This window comes from Balaenoptera acutorostrata, chromosome 13, assembly GCF_949987535.1.
Source record: "Balaenoptera acutorostrata chromosome 13, mBalAcu1.1, whole genome shotgun sequence".
Classification (NCBI taxonomy): domain Eukaryota; kingdom Metazoa; phylum Chordata; class Mammalia; order Artiodactyla; family Balaenopteridae; genus Balaenoptera; species Balaenoptera acutorostrata.
The window spans coordinates 26393603-26417044 of record NC_080076.1 but is presented as its reverse complement, the minus strand read 5'-3'; the positions used below and the strand labels follow the sequence as shown (position 1 = coordinate 26417044).

The 23442-nt window shown below is 37.1% G+C and overlaps 1 protein-coding gene across 6 annotated transcripts in view; it reads right to left on the bottom strand.

The window, feature by feature from the left end:
- Positions 1-23442, bottom strand: part of ZBTB7C (zinc finger and BTB domain containing 7C) — a 376550-nt gene that overhangs the window by 189602 nt on the left and 163506 nt on the right. The window lies entirely within an intron of this gene.

The window sequence follows — 23442 nt, the reverse complement described above, 5'->3', positions numbered from 1 at the left end:
TTGTGCCCTGCCCACTTCCTGTCTCAGGAGCAGTCAAGCCATGCCCCTGGGGGTGGGGGAGTTGGGCCCACGGAAAGCTTATTGCTGCTGTGGTTACCACAATCCCTGACACAATGCCCATGATGGCATGGGCGCAGGAGCCTCATGTTCATGCCATCTCAAGGTTTCTAGTACCAACAAGGAGCTGGCTCTCTTCTCTTTCCATGGTGGTGTCCTGGAGGATGCTTTAGAACAAGACAGCCATGGGTTCAAATCCCAGCTCCACAGTTCACTAGCTGTGTGGCTCTGAACAAGTTACAGAGAGATAATCTCTCAAGCTTTGGTTTTCCCACATGCAGAGTGAGCAAAACCTGACTCAGGATGATCAGGAGAATGAAGTGAGGTAAAAAGTGTAAAAATGCCTACCATGGTACATGGAACAGTGGCTTCCATAAAGATCACATGGTGTGGCTTAAAACTCTGACGTTTCTTTTGTCAAGAGGTGGGGTCTAATCCCCTTCCCTTGAATATAAGCTGGCCTTGTGACTCGCTTGGCCAATGGAATGTGATCAAATGGCATTCTGTGACTACCAAGGATGGATCATAAGAAGCCTTGAGGCTTCCTTGTGGGTCTCTTGGGACAGCCTCCTGAGCTCAGAGCCAGTACGTAGGGAGCATGGGTCCCCCGAGATGCCCTGCCAGAGAGATCACATGCAGGCGCAGAGCCCAACCTTGCAGCCACTATTGAATAGTGTCCCCCCAAAATTCATGTCTACCTGAAACCTGTGAATGTGACCTTATTTGGAAATAGGGTCGAAACAGTCGTAATCAAGTTAAGTTGAGGTCATACTGGATCAGGGTAGCCCCTAAACCCAGTATGACCAGCATCCTTATAAGAAAAGGGAAATCTGGACACAGAGACACAGGTACCCAGGGGAGAGGGCCATGTGAACATGGAGGCAGAGACTAGAGTGATCCACAAACCAAGGAACGCCAAAGATTGCTGGGAACCACCAGAAGCTAGAAGCAAAGAAGGATCCTTCCTGGGACTGCCATGGCGGTTCAGTGGTTAAGACTCCGTGCCCCCAATGCAGGGGGCACGGGTTTGATTCCTGGCTGGGGAACTAAGATCCTGCCTGCCACATGGCGTGGCCTAAAAAATAAAAAGAAGGATCCTTCCCTAGGGCCTTCAGAGGGAGCATACACCTGCTGACACCTTGATTTCAAACTTCTAGATGCCATACATATGAGTGAAACCATCTTGGATGCTACATAGACCAGCCCATCTGCCAGTCAAGTACCAACATATGACCTCAGTCAATGTCACATGGAGCAGAAAAATCATCCAACTGAGTTCCATCCAAGCTCCTGAACCACAAAATCATGAGATAAAATAAAATGGCTTGTTGATTTAAGCCATGAAATTTTGGGGCAATTAGTTTTGCAGCCCTCATTAGAAACACACAGTAAGTCAGTGACTGAACCGAAATTAAAATTCAGGTTTCCTGTCTCCTACTTAATTCAGTGGGACTTTCCATTCTACCATGCTTCCTCCCAATCATAAACCAGTTATGATTCTTATCAGTTTCACATGCATGTATCTCTCAAGTCTTATCCCAGTACCCCAGTAAATATGTAAAATTAATTGAGAGCAGGTAAATGCTGTATCATATTTGTACACTTCCACCACTCCCCACCCTAGCTGAGTGTGTTGGGAATGGGGAGTATAAACAATGGCACAATAATGAACACAACCAAGGCATGTGGGCAAAAAGGTGAGATAAGAGTATAGGTCTTGAGGTGGGGGGAGTGGGACGTTGAATAGGAAAGGAAAACAGATTGTGAGGGGCTCTGAATGCCAGGCTGGAAGCTCCAATAACAAAGACAAGACTGCCCTTCTCCAATCCCCATGGATATTCTAATGGGAAGCCCAGTGCACTGGAAACAGCCAGCGCAATTTCACCACCTGTATTACCACCCTGTCCTAGCTGGGTTGGATGCCACCTGCTTTCCACAGTACTTCCTAGTAGTTAAGGACACCTGTGAAACACTTATCTGTACTCAGAAGCCTAGGCACAACACAACCAAATGGATAGCAGCTTTGAAAATCAAGGTCTGGCTCAAATCAGTAGGATTAGAAATGAAAAATGAGAAGTAACAACTGACACTGCAGAAATACAAAGAATCATGAGAGATTACTAAAAGCAACTATATGCCAATAAAATGGACAACTTGGAAGAAATGGACAAATTCTTAGAAGAGCACAATCTTCCAAAACTGAACCAGGAAGAAATAGAAAACATGAACAGACCAATCACAAGCACTGAAATTGAAACTGTGATTAAAAATCTTCCAAAAAACAAAAGCCCAGGACCAGATGGCTTCACAGGGAATTCTATCAAACATTTAGAGAAGACCTAACACCTATCCTTCTCAAACTCTTCCAAAATATAGCAGAGGGAGGAACACTCCCAAACTCATTCTACAAGGCCACCATCACCCTGATACCAAAACCAGACAAAGATGTCACAAAGAAAGAAAACTACAGGCCAATATCACTGATGAACATAGATGCAAAAATCCTCAACAAAATACTAGCAAACAGAATCCAACGGCACATTAAAAGGATCATACACCATGATCACATGGGGTTTATCCCAGGAGGGCAAGCATTCTTCAATATACGCAAATCAATCAGTGTGATAAACCATAGTAACAAACTGAAGGAGAAAAACCATATGATCATCTCAATAGATGCAGAAAAAGCTTTTGACAAAATTCAACACCCATTTATGATAAAAACCCTCCAGAAAGTAGGCAAAGAGGGAACTTACCTCAACATAATAAAGGCCATATATGACAAACCCACAGCCAACATCGTTCTCAATGGTGAAAAACTGAAAGCACTTTCTCTAAGATCAGGAACAAGACAAGGCTGCCCACTCTCACCACTATTATTCAACATAGTTTTGGAAGTTTTAGCCACAGCAATCCGAGAAGAAAAATAAATAAAAGGAATCCAAATCGGAAAAGAAGAAGTACAGCTGTCACTGTTTGCAGATGACATGATACTATACATAGAGAATCCTAAAGATGCTACCAGAAAACTACTAGAGCTAATCAATGAATTTGGTAAAGTAGCAAGATATAAAATTAATGCACAGAAATCTCTTGCATTCTTACACACTAATGATGAAAAATCTGAAAGAGAAATCAAGGAAACACGCCCATTTACCATTGCAACAAAAAGAATAAAATACCTAGGAATAAACCTACCTAAGGGGACAAAAGACCTGTATGTAGAAAACTGTAAGACACTGATGAAAGAAATTAAAGATGATACAAACAGATGGAGAGATATTCCATATTCTTGGATTGGAAGAATCAACATTATGAAAATGACTATACTACCCAAAGCAATCTACAGATTCAATGCAATCCCTATCAAACTACCAATGGCATTTTTCACAGAACTAGAACAAAAAAATCCATAATTTGTATGGAAACACAAAAGACCCCGAATAGTCAAAGCAATCTTGAGAAAGAAAAACTGAGCTGGAGGAATCAGTCTCCTGGACTTCAGACTATACTACAAAGCTACAGTAATCAAGACAGTATGGTACTGGCACAAAAACAGAAATATAGATCAATGGAACAGGATAGAAAGCCCAGAGATAAACCCATGCACATATGGTCATCTTATTTTTGATAAAGGAGGCAATAATATACAATGGAGAAAAGACAGCCTCTTCAATAAGTGGTGCTGGGAAAACTGGACAGCTACATGAAAAAGAAAGAAATTAGAACACGTCCTAACACCATACACAAAAATAAACTCAAAATGGATCAAAGACCTAAACGTAAGGCCAGACACTATCAAACTCTTAGAGCAAAACATAGGCAGAACACTCTATGACATAAATCACAGCAAGATCCTTTTTGACCCACCTCCTAGAGAAATGGAAATAAAACCAAAAATAAACAAATGGGACCTAATGAAACTTAAAAGCTTTTGCACAGCAAAGGAAAACATAAACAAGACAAAAAGACAACCCTCAGAATAGGAGAAAATATTTGCAAATGAAGCAACTGACAAAGGATTAATCTCCAAAATCTACACGCAGCTCATGGAGCTCAATATCAAAAAAACAAACAACCCAATCCAAAAATGGGCAGAAGACCTAGATAGACATTTCTCCAAAGATATACAGATTGCCAACAAACACTTGAAAGGATGCTCAACATCACTAATCATTAGAGAAATGCAAATCAAAACTACAATGAGCTATCACCTCATACCAGTCAGAATGGCCATCATCAAAAAATCTACAAACAATAAATGCTGGAGAGGGTGTGGAGAAAAGGGAACCCTCTTGCACTGTTGGTGGGAATGTAAATTGATACAGCCACTATGGAGAACAGTATGGAGGTTCCTTAAAAAACTAAAAATAGAACTACCATACGACCCAGCAATCCCACTACTGGGCATATACCCTGAGAAAACCATAATTCAAAAGAGTCCTGTACCACAATGTTCATTGCAGCTCTATTTACAATAGGCAGGACATGGAAGCAACCTAAGTGTCCATCCACAGAAGAACGGACAAAGAAGATGTGGCACGTATATACAATGGAATATTACCCAGCTATAAAAAGGAACAAAATTGAGTTACCTTTACTGAGGTGGATGGACCTAGAGTCTGTCATACAGACTGAAGTATGTCAGAAAGAGAAAAGCAAATCCCGTATGCTAACACATATATATGGAATCTAAAAAAAAAAGGTTCTGAAGAACCTAGGGGCAGGACAGGAATAAAGACGCAGATGTAGAGAATGGACTTGAGGACACGGGGAGTGGGAAGGGTAAGCTGGGATGAAGTGAGAGAGTGGCATGGACATATGTACACTACCAAATGTAAAATAGATAGCTAGTGGGAAGCAGCCAGGTAGCACAGGGAGATCAGCTTGGTGCTTTGTGTCCACCTAGAGGGGAGGGATAGTGAGGATAGGAGGGAGATGCAAGAGGGAGGAGATATGGGGATATGTGTATATGTATAGCTGATTCACTTTGTTATAAAGCAGAAACTAACACACCATTGTGAAGCAATTATACTCCAATAAAGTTGTTAAAAGAAAATCAAAGTCTGGGTGTCATTTTCAAAAGAGTCTTCATGGTTTCTGGGAGAAGTTGATGTTCATCTGTGCTTCTTTGATAAAGGGAATTGTTAGCTCAATTATCTCAGTAACTGCAGGGAGGAGGGAGGCTGCTTGTGGGCCGAGAAGGTACAGAAGTCCATTTATGAGATCCCAACCTTGCCACCTCGGAACTCCCACCTGGGGTTTGCCTCTCCTTTGTGGATCATTGGGTTAGCTCCATCCACCTTGGCCATTATCTCCACTCTACTGCTTCTAATAGCGATCTGTGCCAGTGAGGGTCCCTCCTATGTGTCAATTTCCAGGGTCATTGATCACAATACATGAGTCTCAGTGGAATTGCTTCCAGAGGTTTAAGAACTTAGAGTGTCCTACCTCCCTCTCCCAATTTGAATGTTACCTAAATCTCAAGATCCAGTAAAAACCCCTTCTTCCTGGAGCCTCGTGCAACTCCACTAGGCTACAGCAGAATGGTCTTTCCTTTAGCTTACAGCAGTTTACTGTATATGGCAGCAAATTGTTTTGTAATAACTCATTGTCTTAAAACTATCTTTTACAGTTGCCTAAATATATTTTCAATTTATGATTCTAATAACAAAGACACACTGAAGTTAGAAAAATTGAAAAATACACATATATATGATGAAAATTAGGTCTCCATCCAATCCTAATCCCCAGTCCTCTTCCTCAGGAAAAAAAAAAAAAGACAAAAACAAAAACAAAGAAACAAAAAAAATGCCTGTTAAGTTTTTTGTTTAGTCTTCCAGAAATATTTTAAGCCTACATAAGCATATAGATGTGTATGTATGTTTATTTACCTGCTAAAATAGAGATAGTAGTAGTACTTCATGCACTCTTTCCAGATTTTGCTTTTTTATGATGAACTGAGCCTTGCTTTGTGACCTCATACAAGATTGGTTTGGAGAATTACTCATGTGTGCTTGAGAAGGATATGTATTCTCAAATGTTGGGCACAGGGTTCTGCATATGGCCACTACATTAAGCATCTTGCTTAACTTTTTCAGGTCTTCCATTAGGTTATTAAGTTTTTGGTCTATTTTATTGATCAACTATTGAGAGAAGTGTGTTTAAATTTCCCACTTGTAAAGGTGAATTTATTCGTTTTTCCTTGTACTTTTGTCTTTTTTTGAGATGCAATTTTAAAAGAGATCTTATTTTTTACTTTCCCTTTCTGATATTTCATTGTTAGTATAAAGAAAAGAAACGGATTTCTGTATGTTAATCTTGTATCCTGCCACCTTGCTGAATTAGTTTATCAGTTCTAGTAGTTTTTGTGTGGAGTTTTCAGGTTTTTCTATATATAGTACCATATCATCTGTACATAATGACAATTTTACCTCTTTTCTTCCAATTTGGATGCATTTTATTACTTTTTCTTGTCTGATTGCTATGGCTAGGACTTCCAATACTATGTTGAATAGAAGTGGTGAGAGTGGGCATCCTTGTCTTGCTCCAGATTTTAGTGGGAAGGCTTTCAGCTTTTTATCATTGAGTATTACGTTGGCTGTGGGTTTGTTATAAATAGCTTTTATTATGTTGAGAAATGTTCCCTCTGTACCCACTTTGGTAACTGTTCTTATCATGAATGGATGTTGAATTTTACCAAATGCTTTTTCTGCATCTATTGAGACAATCATGTGGTTTTTATCTTTTCTTTTGTTGATGTGTTGTATCACATTGATTGATTTGTGTATGTTGAACCATCCTTGTGACCCTGGGATGAATCCAACTTGCTAGCAGCATATGAACTTTCTTATGTGCTGTTGGATTCGGTTTGCTAATATTTTGTTGAGAATTTTTGCATCTATATTCATATAATGATTCCATTTTATTTAATTCAAAACCAGGCAAATCTAAATGATTAGGATGAAAACATAGTTGGTCAAAGAAAACCAAGAAAATTCTTACTATGAAAATAAGGCTAATAGTTACCTTTCAGGGGAGGAAAGGAGTTCCTAGAGGTTCTTGACATGGATGGTGGTTACTTGGGTGTTTGCTTTATAAATATGTGTTAAACTGTATCTACAAATTTTATTAATTTTTCCATGTGATTTATTATGTTTAAAAGTAAGAAAATTTTAAGTAAAAAAGGATGGAAGAACACAGGAAGGAAGTATCTCAAGCACCGTTTCTCATGAAGCTACTAGAGGAAGTGTTCCACCAAAACAAGGGAGCAAACTGAGAAAGGAGAAGATATTAGATACAGGAAACAGGATTTCAAACAGTAGAGGGTAAGGGACTCCTTAAAATGATGGTGCATGAGGATCCCAGACTGATAGCTGTGCACTGGAGAGCAACCAGGCATGAATGGAACAGATCAAAAGTTTGCACAGAGATTTCTACAAGAGATGAAATTGAGAGATTGCTTTTTTTTTTTTCTTGAAGTACTGAAAAGGTATTTATCCAACTAAGGGAAAATTTGGGGCTGAATTAATGATAAATACACAGCAAACTAACCAGAAAAACATATAAACAAAACTAAAGACAATTATTATCTCCAGAGAAAACAAAAAGTTGTGCCAGAAAGGAATTATATAATATATTACATAGCTCAGGTGTAACCAGCATACATCATCACGATAATGTAAACAGTATATCTAACCACAATTATGAGTTAAGGTTGGGGGTAAGGTAAATATGTGTTTCTGGTGTTGATCTAGGGTAGAGGGAACTACATCGTCATCTTCCATGGTAGAAAGTCAATAAATAATAATGTTTAAAATGAAAAAATGAAAAAGTAGTGGTATAGGCATATTACTTAGAGATAGGTAAATTAAAATTTAAAAACAAATACAGCAAAAAAAGAAAAAGTGGTTGTGTCTGGAAAATGGGGTAGCCTGGGGAGAGGACTGCTGTTTTTGGTAATAAGTCTTATTGAACTAGTTGATTCTTTTAAACTATGGACATACATAGTTTGATAAAATCGAAAAATAAAATTAAAATTAAAAGGAAGGATGGGGAAACCTCTTAGATAGCCTCATCCACCAGAGGGCAGACAGCAGAAGCAAGAAGAACTACAATCCTGCAGCCTGTGGAACAAAAACCATATTCACAGAAAGATAGACAAGATGAAAAGGCAGAGGGCTATGTACCAGATGAAGGAACAAGATAAAACCCCAGAAAAACAACTAAATGAAGTGGAGATAGGCAACCTTCCAGAAAAAGAATTCAGAATAATGATAGTGAAGATGATCCAGGACCTCGGAAAAAGAATGGAGGCAAAGATCAAGAAGATGCAAGAAATGTTTAACAAAGACCTAGAAGAATTAAAGAACAAACAAACAGAGATGAACAATACAATAACTGAAATGAAAACTACACTAGAAGGAATCAATAGCAGAATAACTGAGGCAGAAGAACGGATAAGTGACCTGGAAGACAGGATGGTGGAATTCACTGCTGTGGAACAGACTAAAGAAAAAAGAATGAAAAGAAATGAAGACAACCTAAGAGACCTCTGGGACAACATTAAACGCAACAGCATTCGCATTATAGGGGTCCCAGAAGGAGAAGAGAGAGAGAAAGGACCAGAGAAAATATTTGAAGAGATTATAGTTGAAAACTTCCCTAACATGGGAAAGGAAATAGCCACCCAAGTCCAGGAAGCACAGAGAGTCCCATAAAGGATAAACCCAAGGAGAAACACGCTGAGACACATATTATTCAAATGGGCAAAAATTAAAGACAAAGAAAAATTATTGAAAGCAGCAAGGGAAAAACGACAAATAACATACAAGGGAACTCCCCTAAGGTTAACAGCTGATTTCTCAGCAGAAACTCTACAAGCCAGAAGGGAGTGGCATGATATACTTAAAGTGATGAAAGGGAAGAACCTACAACCAAGATTACTCTACCTGGCAAGGATCTCATTCAGATTTGATGGAGAAATCAAAAGCTTTACAGACAAGCAGAAGCTAAGAGAATTCAGCACCACCAAACCAGCTCTACAAAAAACGCTAAAGGAACTTCTCTAAGTGGGAAACAGAAGAGAAGAAAAGGACCTACAAAAACAAACTCAAAACAATTAAGAAAATGGTCATAGGAACATACATATCAATAATTACCTTAAACGTGAATGGATTAAATACTCCAACCAAAAGACACAGGTTTGCTGAATGGATATAAAAACAAGACCCATATATATGCTGTCTACAAGAGACCCACTTCAGACCTAGGGAAACATACAGATTGAAAGTGAGGGAAGGGAAAAAGATATTCCATGAAAATGGAAATCAAAAGAAAGCTGTACTTCCTATACTCATATCAGATAAAATAGACTTTAAAATAAAGAATGTTACAAGAGACAAGGAAGGACACTACATAATGATCCAGGGATCAATCCAAGAAGAAGATATAACAATTATAAATACATATGCACCCAACATAGGAGCACCTCAATACATAAGGCAACTGCTAACAGCTATAAAAGAGGAAATCGACAGTTACACGATAATAGTGGGAGACTTTAACACCTCACTTACAGCAATGGACAGATCATCCAAAATGAAAATAAATAAGGAAATAGAAGCTTTAAATGACACAATAGACCAGATAGATTTAATTGATATTTATAGGACATTCCATCCAAAAACAGCAGATTAAACTTTCTTCTCAAGTGCGCACGGAACATTCTCCAGGATAGATCACATCTTGGGTCACAAATCAAGACTCAGTAAATTTAAGAAAACTGAAACCATATCCAGCATCTTTTCTGACCACAACGCTATGAGATTAGAAATGAATTACTGGGGAAAAAACGTAAAAAGCACAAACACATGGAGGCTAAACAATACGTTACTAAATAACCAAGAGATCAGTGAAGAAATCAAAGAGGAAATCAAAAAATACCTAGAGACAAATGACAATGAAAACACGATGATCCAAAACCTATGGGATGCAGCAAAAGCAGTTCAAGAGGGAAGTTTACAGCTATACAAGTCTACCTCAAGAAACATGAAATATCTTAAATAAAAAAATCTAACCTTACACCTAAAGGAACTAGAGAAAGAAGAACACACAAAACCCAAAGTTAGCAGAAGGAAAGAAATCATAAAGATCAGAGCAGAAATAAATGAAATAGAAACAAAGAAAACAATAGCAAAGATCAATAAAACTAAAAGCTGGTTGTTTGAGAAGATAAACAAAATTAACAAACCATTAGCCAGACTCATCAAGAAAAAGAGGGAGAGGACTCAAATCAATAAAATTAGAAATGAAAAAGGAGAAGTTACAACAGACACCACAGAAATACAAAGCATTATAAGAGACTACTGTAAGCAACTTTATGCCAATAAAATGGACAACCTGGAAGAAATGGACAAATTCTTAGAAAGGTATAACCGTCTGTGGCTGAACCAGGAAGAAATAGAAAATATGAACAAACCAATCCCAATTAATGAAATTGAAACTGTGATTCAAAATCTTCCAACAAACAAAAGCCCAGGACCAGATGGCTTCACAGGTGAATTCTATCAAACATTTAGAGAAGAGCTAACACCCATCCTTCTCAAACTCTTCCAAAAAATTGCAGAGGAAGGAACACTCCCAAACTCATTCTATGAGGCCACCATCACCCTGATACCAAAACCAGACAAAGATACTACAAAAAAAGAAAATTACAGGCCAATATCACTGATGAATATAGATGCAAAAATCCTCAACAAAATACTAGCAAACAGAATCCAACAACACATTAAAAGGATCATACACCATGATCAAGTGTATGCAAGGATATAGGAATGCAAGGATTCTTCAATATACGCAAATCAATCAATGTGATACACCATATTAACAAATTGAAGAAGAAAAACCATATGATCATCTCAATAGATGCCGAAAAAGCTTTTGACAAAATTCAACACCCATTTATGATAAAAGCTCTCCAGAAAGTGGGCATAGAGGGAACCTACCTCAACATAATCAAGGCCATATACAACAAACCCACAGCAAACATCATTCTCAATGGTGAAAAACTGAAAGCATTTCCTCTAAGATCAGGAACGAGACAATGATGTCCACTCTCACCACTATTATTCAACATAGTTTTGGAAGCCCTAGCCATGGCAATCAGAGAAGAAAAAGAAATAAAAGGAATCCAAATCAGAAAAGAAGAAGTAAAACTGTCACCGATGGCAGATGACATGATACTATACATAGAGAATCTTAAAAATGCCAGCAGAAAACTACTAGAGCTAATCATTGAATTTGGTAAAGTTGTAGGATACAAAATTAATGCACAGAAATCTCTTGCATTCCTATACACTAATGATGAAAAATCTGGAAGAGAAATTAAGGAAACACTCCCATTTACCATTGCAACAAAAAGAATAAAATACCTAGGAATAAACCTACCTAGGGAGAAAAAAGACCTGTATGCAGAAAACTATAAGACACTGATGAAAGAAATTAAAGATGATACCAACAGATGGAGAGATATACCATGTTCTTGGATTAGAAGAATCAATATTGTGAAAATGTGTATACTACCCAAAGCAATCTACAGATTCAATGCAATCCCTATCAAATTACCAATGGCATTTTTTACAGAACTAGAAAAAATAATCTTAAAATTTGTATGGAGACACAAAAGACCCCAAATAGCCAAAGCAGTCTTGAGGGAAAAAAACGGAGCTGGAGGAATCAGACTCCCTGACTTCAGACTATACTACAAAGCTACAGTAATCAAGACAATATGGTACTGGCACAAAAACAGAAACATAGATCAATGGAACAAGATAGAAAGCTCAGAGATAAACCCACGCACCTATGGTCAACTAATCTATGACAAAGGAGGCACAGATATACAATGGAGAAAAGACAGTCTCTTCAATAAGTGGTGCTGGGAAAACTGGACAACTACGTGTAAAAGAATGAAATTAGAGCACTCCCTAACACCATACACAAAAATAAACTCAAAATGGATTAGAGACCTAAATGTAAGACCGGACACTATAAAACTCTTAGAGGAAAACATAGGAAGAACACTCTTTGACATTAATCACAGCAAGATCTTTTTTGATCCACCTCCTAGAGTAATGGAAATAAAAACAAAAACAAACAAATGGGACCTAATGAAACGTAAAAGGTTTTGCACAGCAAAGGAAACCATAAACAAGACGAAAAGACAACCCTCAGAATGGGAGAAAATATTTGCAAACGAATCAGCGGACAAAGGATTAATCTCCAAAATATATAAACAGCTCATGCACCTCGATATTAAAAAAATAAACAACCCAATCCAAAAATGGGCAGAAGACCTAAATAGACATTTCTCCAAAGAAGACATGCAGACGGCCAAGAAGCACATGAAAAGCTGCTCAACATCACTAATTATTAGAGAAATGCAAATCAAAACTACAATGAGGTATCACCTCACACCAGTTAGAATGGGCTTCATCAGAAAATCTACAAACAACAAATGCTGGAGAGGGTGTGGCGAAAAGGGAACCCTCTTGCTCTGTTGGTGGGAATGTAAATTGATACAGCCACTATGGAGAACGGTATGGAGGTTCCTTAAAAAACTAAAAATAGAATTACCATATGATCCAGCAATCCCACTACTGGGCATATACCCAGAGAAAACCACAATTCAAAAAGGCACATGCACCCGAAAGTTCATTGCAGCACTATTTACAATAGCCAGGTCATGGAAGCAACCTAAATGCCCATTGACAGACGAATGGATAAAGAAGATGTGGTATATATATACCATGGAATATTACTCAGCCATAAAAAGGAACGAAATTGGGTCATTTGTTGATACGTGGATGGATCTAGAGACTGTCATACAGAGTGAAGTGAGTCAGAAACAGAAAAACAAATATCGTATATTAACGCGTGTATGTGGAACCTAGAAAAATGGTACAGATGAACCGGTTTGCAGGGCAGAAGTTGAGACACAGATGTAGAGAACAAATGTATGGACACCAAAGGGGGAAAACGCCGGGGGGGTGGGGATGGTGGTGTGCTGAATTGGGCGATTGGGATTGAGATGTATACACTGATGTGTATAAAATTGATGACTAATAAGAACCTGCTGTGTAAAAGAAAATAATAATAATAAAAAAGGAAGGATGGGACACCATGTCTTGCTTGAGGGTGTGCATCGAAAGCATCATCATCAGGTGCCTCTACCCCCCTGGACTCTGCCTTGCCATTTCTGCCTCAGGACCACCCTCAACCATGGTCAAGGCCAGGACTGAGTCTGAGATGAAGGATGACAGGGAGAACTGACTATGAGCACAGATAGGACAGTCTTAAAAGAATAGCAATACACTCAATACACCAAAATTACACCATGATGAGTAGGGTTACTCTAGAGCTGCAGGCAAGAATTGCTTCATATGAAGGGCTCTATCAATATGTTACATCCTATCAAGACGCTAAATAGGAAATGCATCCTGTAATTTTCATGCATAGTTAAAAGATATTTTATAGTATTCAACCATTGTTTCTCATAAAACTTTCAGGACAAGAATAAAAAAATTTCTGTTAATAACACAGAGCATCTATATTTAAACTAAATTATAATTAATTCCTCCAAATCCCAGACCATATAACGATGCCTGCTATATTACTGTTACCGAAATCATTAATAAAAAATATAATTCTTTAACATTGTCTTGAAAGTTCTTGTCAAAAATATAAGCGATAAAGACAGAGTAAGGGAAATAACTACTGAAAAGGAAGAGAGAAAAATATTGCTTGTATATGATGTGATTATATACCTAGAAAATTAAATCAGCCAAATTGATTCAAATATAAAAATACCTAGTGATCCTATTAAGCTGTAAGTCAGATTATGTCTCTATCATGCTCTCTCAACTTGAGTGGCTTCCTATCTCACTCAGATTGAATCCAGTGCCCCTACAAGAGTCCCATATCATCTGGTGACAACCTCATTTTTCCTCATTTTCTCCCGTGTTTGCTCCACTCCAAACACAGGGTTTCCCTGTTTCCTCAATATGCTATGTATGTCCCTCATCTCAGGGCCTTTGCACTTGCTGTTCCCACTGTCACTTATTCAGGTCTCTGCTCAAATGATACCTATTGAGAGTGTTCTTTCCATCTTAAATATCACTGTGAGTGGCCTTTCCTGAGCACTAAATCTTTCCCTTGTCTTTCTTCACTTTCTTTATAAGATTTATTGCTACCTGACATATTAGTTATATATTTGCTTATTGTTTCTCTTTTCACTAGAATATAATGAATTATATTATAATTCATTGTATCCTTGGAGCCTAGAAAAATATATGGCCCATGAAAGGCACTAGATAATTCTGTACCGAATAAATGATTAAATGAAAGGCATATAAAATACTCAAAAGATCCAAAGAGGAATTACTTTCTCTTCCTTGGAAAAATAAAAAGTACTCACAGATGAAGAGATTGACAATTCCCATACCTAATAATATTAAAGCTTCTCTAAAATGAAAACTAAAGTTAAAAAGAAGACAACAAACTGGGGTAAATATTTGAATTGACAAGGCAAAAATAATTAATACTTCTAATCTATAAAAAGCCCATTATAAGAAAAACACCAAAACCATAATAGATAAATGAACACATAATTCACAGATAGTTCAATAAACAAACAATGGAGAAATAGTAATCTTCATTAGTAGACAAAGAATGTAAATTAAAGCAAATTGGGATACCAGTTTATCCGTCAAATTAGCCACACAAACAAAAAATGCTTTTGCTAACTGCTATTGAAGTTGCGATGAAACTCTTAGATGAATTCCAGTGTGATGAGACTGTGTTAAACCATATTTTTGGAAAGCAATTCAGCAAAATAGAGAAAGAGCCATAGAGATGTCTGCGTCCTCTACCAGGAATTCCTCTATTAGGAATTATTCCTATGGACATTCAACAGCTGCAAAAAGCTATTTGCAAGAAGGTGTTCACTGCAGTGTTATCTATAAAATCTGCAAACTGAAAACATAAATGGCCAACATTAAGGAGAATGGTTTAATAAATTACAGTACCTCAGCACAATGGAATATTATGTGACCATTAAAATGATAATTCTGCAGAAACATGAAAAATGTTTATGATCCACTGGTCACTGAAAACAAGCAGAATACAAAATAGTAGGTATGTACCATGGACAAAACGCCCAGCATGTATGTACATTCAGAAGATATTATGTAAAAATAATATAGTAGTTGGATTGAGGTTAGTGGAATTTTATAGTGAGTTATAAGAAATACTATTTTTTAAATGCTCTCTTTAAATTTCCACCCAGAAGTTCCTGTAATTTCTAACAAGTTAGATTCTGAAAGCCTCTTGCTATGCCTGGAACAACCCTGCACAAACTAGCAATTTGTCTATGTTCGTGTAAAACTTTACTATCTTTACTTGTATTTACAATACAATAGTAGGATCTCTCTTACCACAACTTTCAACACTCCCTCTGTCGTGGCACTTAACGGCAAAGATGCAGAAACATGTCAAACAAATAAACAAAACAGAACACTCAGCCTAGATCGAAAATGGCCCTCATAACCACTCATGCTGCCTGTTGATGGCCGGATGGGCTAAGGTGTTTTTGCCTTGGCCGGAAGCTTTGCTTATACATCTGAGAGCTTCTAAGTGGAGGGAGGTCTCCACTCCACCCAAACCAGAACACATGGTCTGAAAACACAGCTGGGACTTGAGTCAGCCACCCTCTAAACAGAAGGCAAAAGCCCAAGTGGATTTCCATCATGCCTGGGGGGCAAGTAAACCCATGAGCTCAGACCCTCTGCACCTCTGACAACAAGCGTGGCTTGATGGCACAGAACAGGGTGGAGGTCCGGTCAGCCTAGAATGCTTTCCTCCCCATTACCCACCTGGAGAACAGATTCCCCAGCCTTCTCTGTGATACCTTCCTGACGTTTTTTTTCCCCCACATCCCAGTTGTGAGAACTTGATCAAGTTACTTAAACTCTGTGCCTCACTTTCCTCCTCTGTAAGCTGGGAAAAATAAGAATTAAATGAGTTAATATCTGCCAAGCAAAATAACAGTGCCTGCCGTATAATAAACACTCACACAATGTGCTGTTGCCCCTAAATGGAATTCACCCATCCCTCCTCTCCTCCACTCTATTCTGTACACATTCTTAATAAAGAAACACGGTCCCAAACCTGGTATGGGACAGACTTTTTTTGCATGATGTAATTCCCAACCTCCTTCTGGGAAAAAATTAGTGTTGATAAAATGCTTAAGCAATTTTCTGATAAACTTTAATGAGATTAAGACCTCTTCTGGGAAGCCAGTTACCCACCCACTCAGTTGTCAGTCAGAACCTAATGATCTGGAAACAATCCTTTTTTCTTGTATCCAGTCTAACAGTGATAACCTAATCATTCTGCTTCCCTATAAAAGTTTTCTGTGGGACAATCTAGAATTGGCTTGCTCAAGCCTCTTTCCTTGTGACCTGCTTGAACTAAAACCTTGATACATACTCCAAAGTAAAGTGTCTGAAAAAAAAGTAACAAACCTATTAAATAAAATAGTTAATAGCATTTATTTGTATCCTTTTCTAATTTTCATACTATAGTTAGGACCCTGGGAGGCAGGGACGACCATGCTTGTTTTTACCTATATTTTTATCCAGAATTTAACATTGTGACTGAGACATAAAAGATAGCCAATAAACGTTTGTTAAGATAATAAACTAATGAAAAAACAAATAAACCTTTAAAAACAAATGAAACAAGCACTTATTATATAGAAGAATGGGGCCACTGTATTATAAAGCACTACCAACTCTGGGTTCAATAATAGATGCAAAACTTATTTTAAGCTGTGTGGCTTGGGGAAAGTCTCTTCACCTTCCTGAGCTTCCATTTCCTCATCAGACTATGTGCTAACAATGCACGGTAGAGGTGTCATGAATTGGGACAACTTGTATGAAAGTGTAATACAATGTCAGGTACATTTGGACCTCAGAACATTTTATTTCCCTCTCTTGCCACTGACTCTCTGTGTAATGTTGGGAAAGTCAGTTTTTCTCTCCAGTCTTAAGTTTCCTCTTCCATAAAGTGAGAATTAAAAAATCCCTCACATGACAAGGGTAGAGACAGGACAAAATAAGCTAAATGTAAAAATGTTTTCAAAAGTAATCAAAGCCAAGGGAAGCCTTCTGCTTCCAGCCAAGATGGAGAAGCAGGGACCAGATTTGCCCTCCTGCTTAAAACAACCAAAATACTGGACAAAATACATGAAACAATAGCTTTAAGACACGGGGCACCAAGCAACAAAGGGCAATGATAGCTGAGAGATTAGAAAAAAATTATGTGAATCATACAACTGCCCCCGTTACAAACTTGAGAGAGTATCCAGGCCACAGAGCAGGAGGGTGGAACTGAGGCAGAGCTTGGTGTTCTCCCTGAGCTGAGGAGACAGAGCTGAGAGTCCAGGGAGACCAAGGCAGTTAAAGCTCATAGGCTTGAGTACCAGAGAGAAGAGAGTTGCACAGAGAGGAAAAAAAAAAAACAACCCAGAGATCTACAGAGAGTTCCCCTCAAGTAGTCATCAGAGTGCTGATCAGTGCACATATGTGAGGAAAACATCCAAAGCCAGGGGAAGAACCACCCAGAAGGATTAGAGGTAACAGTATCTGACACTCACTGGAGCAAGAATAGTGTTATTCCTATTGGCCAGATTGGAAAACCTCATGATTTACAGGGCACTGGTTAGAGTACTCAGAAAGGTTTTAACATTATAAGGGGAGATAATCAGCCCTAGACTATATACAGATTTGGTCACCTAACAAATCTTAAAAGTAAGGTCCAATAGGATCAAACTATTCCCAATAACTTAATTAAGTCCCAGGACAAAGCTCAAGAATATTTGAAGGAATACAAAAATATCCAGTGCACAACAAGATAAAACTCATAATCATAATGAGTCATAATATCTAATCAAAAATTACCAGGTATGAAAAGAAGCAAGAAAATATGACCCATAATGTGGAGGAAAAATCAATCAATCAATCAAAACTGACCAAAACTAATATAGAAGTTAGAAATAGCAAAGGACAGTGGAAATAGCAAAGGAAATAGCAAAACAGTTATTATAACTGTATTCCACATGTTCAAAAAGTTAAAATATAAAAAAAGACCAAAATCAAACTTCTGGAGATGAAAACTACAGTATCTAAGATGAAAAATATACTAGTTAGGATAGCAGATTAGACCTTGCTAAACAAAAATCAAACAAACAAAAAAACCCAAGGGAACTTGAATAGATAGCAATAGAAGCTATCTAAAAAGAAACACATAGAGGAAAAATGAAAAAAAAAAATGAAAAGAGCATCAGTGCTCTATGGGGTAACTTCAAATAGCCTAATATATGTATAATTGGAGTCTCCAAAGGGAAGATGAAGTATTTGAAAAAAAAAATAGCCAGAAAATCACTAAACTTGGGTTTAACAAAACAAAACTACAAATTCACAGGTCCAAGAAGCTCAACAAACCTGAAAGACAAGAAATATGAAGTATGCTGAGACACATCATATTCAGATTGTTCAGAACCAATATGAAGAGGAAATCTTAAAAGCAGCTAGAGAGGAAAGACACATTATATTCAGAGCAACAAATATAAGGTTTATAGCAAATTTCTCATAAGAAATAATGCAGGCAAAAAGACAGTGGGGCAATGTGTTTAAACACTGAAAGAAAAAGTGTCAACCTAGAATTTTCTACACAGTGAAAATATTTTTCAAAAGCACAGGTGAAATAAAGACTAATTCAGACATACAAAAGCTGAAAAAAGTCATAATCAGCAGACCTACACTTTAAGAAATGTTTAGGGACATTCTTCAAGCAGAACAAAAATGATACCAGATGGAAATATGAACTCACACAAAGAAATGATAGTATTGGAAAAGGTCACTGAATTTATAGCTGTATTTTAAAAGATAATTGAGTATTTATACAAAAAATAGCAATGTAGTATGTTATAAAACATATATAAAAGTAAAATGTATGACAACATTAGCATAAAGGCCAGGAGGAGAGAAGTGGAAATGTATTGTTGTAAGGTTTGTGTATTATATGTGAAGTGGTAAAATAACATTTGAAGGTAGACTATGATGTTAAAGATTTATTTTATCAACTTGATAGCAACCATTAAAGTAACAAAGCAAAGGGTTACATATAATAAGTTACCAAAGGAGGTAAAAGAAAATCATAAAAAGTAATCCAAAGGAAAGCAGGTAAAATGAAATAAAGAAGAGATGGGATGAGTAGAAAACAAATATAATGACGGATTTAAACCTAATCATCAATAATCGCATTAAACATAACTGGTCTAAACACTCTAATTAAAAGGCAGAGATTACTAGAGTGGCTAAAAAAGATTCAGCTATATGCTGCCTATACAAACCCACTTTAAATATAAATAAATAAATAGATGAAAATAAAAAGATCAAAAAAAGATATACCATGCTAATACTAATCAGAAGAAAGCTAGAGTAGCTATATTAATGTCAGACAAGTACATTTCAAAACCAAAATATTACTAAACAAGGTTATTTCATCATGATAAAGAAGTCAGTTTATCAGGAGGAGACACAACAATCCCAGATGATTGTGCACTTAATAACAGACCTTCAAAAAACTTGAAGCAGCTATACACCTGAAACTAACACAACATTGTAAATCAACTATACTTCAATTTAAAAAAAAAGTACTTAATGCAAAATCTAAAGAAGAAAGAGATAACCTTGATAGCCAATATATCTATTAAGGTAAATAAATTTAAAGTTAAAAACCTGGGGCTTCCCTGGTGGCGCAGCGGTTGAGAATCTGCCTGCCAATGCAGGGGACACAGGTTCGAGCCCTGGTCTGGGAAGATCCCGCATGCTGCGGAGCGGCTGGGCCTGTGAGCCACAATTGCTGAGCCTGTGCGTCTGGAGCCTGTGCTCCACAGCAAGAGAGGCCGCGATGGTGAGAGGCCCGCACACCGCGATGAAGAGTGGCCCCCGCTTGCCACAACTGGAGAAAGCCCTCGCACAGAAACGAAGACCCAACACAGCCATTAATAGATAAATAAATAAATAAATAAATAAAATTAAAAATAAAAAATACTTACTGAGCAAGTGTTATACACCAAGCCCTGCGCTAGAACTTTAAAAAAAAAAAAAAAAAACCTGTCCATAAAGAAAGTTCTAGTCCCAGATGGCTTCACTGGTGAATTTTACAAAACATTTAAAAAATAAATTATACTAATTCTACACAAACTCTTACAGAAAACTGAAGAGAAGGGAATATTTCCCAACTCATTGTATGAGGCAGCATGATCCTGATACCAAAACCAGACAAAGACACTAAAAGTACAGACCAATACCCCACATCAACAAGATACAGAAACTGTTAACAAAATTTCAGCAAATAGAATTCAACAATATATTAAAAAGATAATACTTCATGACCAAGTGATATTTATCTCATGATTACAAGGTTGGTTTAACATTCAAAAATCAATGTAAGTCATCATATTAACAAACTAGAAAAGAAAAACCATACGATCATCTGAATAGAAACAGAAAAAGCACTGGACAAAACCCCACCACTTGTTCCTGATTAAAAAGCAATAAAAACTATCAGCAAACTTGGACTAGAAGGGAATTTCCTCAACCTACTAAAGGACATATACAAAATAAACAAACAAACCTACAGCTAACATTATACTTAGTGGTGAGCAACCGAATGTTTTCCCCCTAGGATCAGAAACCAGTCAAGGGTGTCCACTTTCACAATTCCTATTCAACACTCTTCTTTAGCAAGTTCAATAAGAAAAAGAAATTTAAAACATCCAGATTGGAATGGAAGAAGAAAAATTGTCTTTATTCACAGACAACATGACTGTCTATGTAGAAAATCCAATGGAATCTACAAAAAAGCTACTAGAACCCGTTAGAAAGTTAAACAAGTTTATAAAATGCAAGATGGACATATAAATATCTGTGGTATTTCTATATACTAATATAATTGTATTTCTACATTCTCCCTTTATAAAGTTGTATTTCAAATAATTGGAAGTGAAATTAAAAACTAACACTACTTATAATAGCATCAAAACATATGACATGCTTCAGAATAAATATGACAATAGATGTGTAAAATCCATACACTAAGAACTACAAAACATTGCTTACAGAAATTAAAACTCTAAATAAATGGAGAAATATACCATGTTCATGGGTTGGAAGACTATTAATATGTCAATTCTCACCAAATTGATGTATAGATTCAATGCAATCCCAATCAATATGACAGCAGGTGATTGACACACTTATTCTAAAGTTTATATGAAAATGCAAAAGACCTAGAATAGCCAAAATAATTTTGAAAAAGAACAAAGTTGGAGAATTGACACTACCTGATTTCAAGACTTAGAAAGATACAGTAATCAAGACAGTTTGGTATTGGTACAAAGACAGGTAAGTTGATCAATGGAATAAAATAGAGAGTCTAAAAATAGCCTATGCATATGTGAACGACTGAGTTTTGACAAAAGTGCAAAGGTAATTAAGTAGGGAAAGGATAGTCTTGTCAACAAATTATGCTGGAACAATTAGATATTCATATGCAAAAAATATGAACTTTGATATACACCTTACACTATACACAAAATTTAACTCAAAAATTAACTCAAAATGTTTCACTGTCCTAAATGTAAGACTGTAAAATTTCTAGACAAAAACATAGGAGAAAATCTTTGTAACCTTGAGTTAGGCAAAGGTGTCTTAGATATGACACCAAAGGCATTATCCAGAAAAGAAAAAATTGAAAACTTGGACTTTACCAAAATTTGAAATGTCTGATCTTTGTAAGGCATTGTTAAGAGAATGAAGAGACAAGCTGCAGACTGGGAGAAATATTTTCAAATTGTGTAGCTGACAAAGATTTTGTATCTGGAATAAAAAACTCCCAAAACTCAGTAATAAGGAAATAACCTAGCTCCTCCAAAACAGGCAAAAAATTTGAACAGACACTGCATCAAAAAGATGTACGAATGTCAAATAAGCAGATGAAAAGATGATCAACATCACCACTTAAAAGGGAAATACAAATTAAACCCACAATGAGATGCCACAATACAACAATTAGAATGACTAAAATTTAAAAATTTGAGCATGCCAAGTGTTTTGGAGGATGTGGGATGACTAGAACTCTCAGACACTCCTGAAAGTAGTGGAAAATGGTACAACCACTTTGGAAAACCACTTGGACAGTTTCTTTAAAAGTTAAAGATATACCTACCTCTGTAATCCAGTCATTCTATTCTCTCTCTCCAAGAGAAATGAAAGCATCTGCTTATACAAAGATTCATACGTGAATGTTCATAACAACTTTATTTATAATAGCCAAGAACTGGAAACAACCCAAATGTGCATCAGATAAATAAACAACTGTAATATGTCCATACAATGCAATACTATTCAGCAATAAAAAAGAATAAACTATTGGTACATGCCACAACATGGGTTAATCTCAAAATAATTGCATTGAGTGAAAGAAACCAGAAAAAAAGAGTATATACGCTATGATTCTATTTATATAAAAATTCTAGAAAATGCAAATAATGTGTAGTGACAGAAAGCAAATCTATCACAGAGCATCCCCTGCTCCCTGGGAACAGGAAGGAGTGGAGGGTCTGATTACAAAGGGACATGAGGAAACTTTGCTATGATGCTGATGTCACAGGTGTATAGCTCAAGACTTATCAAATTGTACACTTAGACATGTGCAATTTATTTTGTTTCAATTATATCTCAATAAAACTGTTAAAAACAACGTGCGCTGCAACAAGGAGTGGCCATTATCAGCTACCACTGCATATCCAGCAGAAGATGGTCAAGCCAGACCCTGAGCCTGTCTGAGCCTCCTCCTGGTCTGAGAGATGCTGCATGCCTCCCACTTACTATCTCTGTGACTCATCTCTGAGTGGAAGAATGGCAGTAAAGTTTTCAAGCTGGTAAAACCAAAGCAAGAAACACCAGTGAAGGCCAAGTTAACTGTAGGCCCTTATCTGGAAGGCAGTTTTGACTCACTCACCCCCTCCCTGATTGCCCACTTGCTCCCAGCAAATAGCAGAGAAGTCTGTTCTAGGCCTGGAGGTCTGACCTCTCTGCCCACTCTGAGAATCTTGCCTTCTTCCCAGCTGAAAACCGTTCTCCAGAAAAACAAAATCATGATGGAAGCAGCAGTGTGACCTCACACCAGGCGTTAACGGGCAAATTCGTATGAGCAAAGGGCAAAATGAAGCACAGCAAGTAAAACACTGAATTAAAA